This window comes from Oryx dammah, unplaced genomic scaffold (genome assembly GCF_014754425.2).
Source record: "Oryx dammah isolate SB20612 unplaced genomic scaffold, SCBI_Odam_1.1 HiC_scaffold_5, whole genome shotgun sequence".
Classification (NCBI taxonomy): Eukaryota; Metazoa; Chordata; class Mammalia; order Artiodactyla; family Bovidae; genus Oryx; species Oryx dammah.
Genome location: NW_024070189.1, coordinates 87273538 through 87276993, shown reverse-complemented (window position 1 = coordinate 87276993; position 3456 = coordinate 87273538). Strand labels below are relative to the sequence as shown.

Below are 3456 nucleotides of genomic sequence, written 5' to 3'. Positions count from 1 at the left end.
AATTTTCCAGGCAAGAATACTGGAGTGGGTTGCCATTCCCTTCTCCAGGGCATGTTCCCAACCCAGAGATCAAACCCAGGTCTCCTGCATTGCAGGCGGATTCTTTACCATCTGAGCCACCAGGGAAGCCCAAATCAGTTGTATGTATACATATATCCCCTCTCTCTTAAACCTCCCACACACCCCCATCCCATACCTCTAGGTCACCCCCAAAAATACAGAATGCTTCACAAATTTGCAAGTCATCCTTATGCAGGGGCCATGCTAGCCTTCTCTGTATCTTTCCAATGTATGTGTGCTACCAAAGAGAGCACTGATATACAGTTATCTAGATAGAGACTTTTAAAAAGTCACTATCATTCTTATGATTTTTGGACCAGAATGTATATTCAGAATTTATAGGATATGTGTTTAATATCTCTATTAAGCCAGGTTTATTAATTATTAATTATTAATAATAAACAAATTCTCTGTATCTTTGTCTGCTTGATCTGTTAAAGATTGAAAAACATATGTTAAGTTATCCATTATAGTAGTAGCTTTACATTTTTTTTATTACCTTTCTTTCTCCCTGGTTATTTTAGTTATAATTTTGTAAGCTGTTTTTAGCCCAGAAATATTTACAAATGTCTTTGTTTTGGAATATCAAGCAAGATAACCCTCTGATTTAATTCAGTTGGGTTTTTTTTTCTATGATAACTTCTAATTTCTTGTTTCTTGTATTTTTGCCTATCTCTTTATTTTTAATCTGTTTCCTATATCCACTGAAAACTCAAGTACATATTTACTGTCTTCCCTTCCCTAGACTATTGATATAGGTTTCTCATCTGTCTCCTTCTTCTACTTTTACCTTATTACAATCCATTCTCCAGTCAGAGTAATAATTTTCTAGCTGAAAGCTCTCCTGTGCCTTCTCTCACACTTACACTTCTTCCCATGCTTATGTTATGTAATCTACCCCAGCCTATCTCTCCAGCCTCATCTCATCACACTCTCCCCTTTGCTTCCTATGCTCTAGCCATACTGGCTTTATTTCTTTTCCTAAACCATGCTGTGCCTTTTTAAGGGGTTTTGCACAAAGTAGTTTCTCTACCTAGAAGGCTTCTTATCATGACTATTGCCCTCTTTTCCTTCAAAACTAAGTGTATTTGTCACCTCAGAGAATTCTCCCTAAACCTAAAGTAGCCATTCTGTCACCAAGTTACTCTATTATATTGCTTCATTTTTTTCCTTTAAAGCATTTACTAGTATCTGAAATATTTCTAATCATTTATTTGTGGAACTCATTGAGAGTGGGTACCTTGTGTGAGCTCTTTTCTGTTGTATCCCTGGCACCTGTAACCCTGTGTATCTCAGGGAGATTTACTTCAGCTATTTCTTTAGGTCTTCATCTAATCAGTTCTCTCCTAAAATTTCTTTTTGTACTCACTTACCTTATCTGGAGTTTTGTTCCAAATGCCATAATTTTCTACTTCATACGTTTTCCCTTGAATTTCTCAGAATTCCTTTTTAAGTTTGTTTACTAATATGCTGATTCTGTTTTCTGTAGTACCTAGTTTTTCTATTTACTGCTTCCGTTGGGATTAAAAAATGTGTGCAATTCTGTAATCACATTTTTTTCTTACCATCTTTTTTTCTGATTATATTGTTTCTGTTGCTATAATGTCCTTTTGGAATCTGTTGGGAAAATTATTCAAATTGGGTCACTTTTTTTGAACTGCTAAATCTTTTGTTTGTCTCACATTTTGCTTTATTTGTTTGCTTTTCATTACGGAGGGAGACCTGGACTGATGCCTGATTTGCCCATTACTAGGAATTGAGTTGACTGTGCTGTAGATTGTGTCTGTCCTCCTTCTGTGCTTTCAGGCTACTGACATGAACAAGAGCGTTACGGAGAGTGAAGTCATGGTTAAGAGGAATAGACAGGTCTGATATGGGGAACAGTCTTTTTCATCAAAGGAAAACTGTCCAGCCTTGAAGAGTCAGAGGAATTGAGAATTGGTTTAGCTGCATGTGAAGATGGGATAAATGTATTACTGCCTCTTCATTATCTACATTGACTCTGGCAGAAACGTCTAGAATGGCTCCTGGCACAGAGTTAATACTCAGAATGTTTGTTGAAATGAACCGAAGCACCCTAAGTGATTGATGTACACCTGGCTCTGTGCTGGGTGCTGTGGGAAACTCAGAGATGACAATTCTGTTCCTGTAGTTGGCTCTATCTGTTAGAAATTGCTACCAATTTGAAGAGTTAAAAACAAAGGAAGAGGAGGGGGGTTCAGGATTGGGAACACGTGTACACCCGTGGTGGATTCGTGTTGATGTATGGCAAAACCAATACAGTATTGTAAAGTAAAATAAAATAAAATTTGAAAAAAAAGGAAAAAAAAAGAAGAAATTTATCAGTAAATCTAGGTGTGCTAAAAAGGAGGGAGAGCTCCTTTTGAATTGATTAGTTGGATAAGTCTTCCAGAAGGGGACAATATTAGCTGGCTTGTAAAGTAGTAGGAAAAAGGAAGGATGTGGTTAGAGTGAACTAGCTTGTGGGAGTAGCTGATATAAAGATGATGTAGGGGCCGTAAGCAACATGAAGTGCGTGGGAGAAGTAAAAGGATCAGTTCATCTGGAACATACAAGACATGGGTATAGAGTGGATAGGACCTGGCCCCGTGAACCTTGGTTACTAAGCGTAGGATTTTATCCTTTATCTTGTGACTGCTGGAAGGTGTTAGAGGCCTCTGAGCCAGGGAAAAAAGAACTGTGGTTAGAACTGCTTGAGGAAGCTCCGATCATAGTTTTCCACTGGTGTGAGATGAACAGAATGTAAGATGTTTCCTCTTGTGTTTTTCCTCCTTTCACCTCATCTGCCTCCTCTCTGTCTTCTCTTTCTCCAACCTGCATCAGTCTCCTGGGATATTCCCTGGAATGACTTCTGATTCCTACCATTTCTGAAATAACAACATGGTCAGTACCATACTCCTTACCTGCTAGTGGCTACTGGAGTCTGGGCCCTGAGTAGTATGCCAGATACTCTGGTACTATGCCAGAAATGTTTGAGTTCTCCAAAGGGAAGTTCTGTATCCTGAACTCTGACCTGGGAGCATGCAAAATGGATATCACTGTCTTGTCATATGGCTTATGAAAATTGGCCTTAGGAAAAGAAATAAAAAAATAGAAGGAAGTTATTGTTACTCCATGCCTTGGGGATGGTTTTCATTATCTGAAGAGCTACCTTGCATAAAAGGCCCAGGAGACCGTACAGTCTAATGTTTAGAAAGTTGAGGCATTTCTCAACCCATAGCTCTGCCTCCTGAGTCACTGCCTATGGATGATAGGGAAGTCCAGTACCAACATTGTGTCCAGCCTGGTGCTTCCTTGGCCACTTGCCAAAGTGGGCTTCTCAGTAGCAGGAATGGAGATGAAGATTTCATCATCATTAGGATTACCCTCTTCTAT

General features: G+C 38.9%; 1 non-coding gene across 1 annotated transcript; it reads right to left on the bottom strand.

Moving 5' to 3' along the window:
• Positions 1–211: 211 nt before the first annotated feature.
• On the bottom strand, positions 212–314 carry LOC120864987. The gene has a single exon (XR_005721313.1). It is a non-coding gene; the product is annotated as a U6 spliceosomal RNA (small nuclear RNA).
• Positions 315–3456: the final 3142 nt, after the last annotated feature.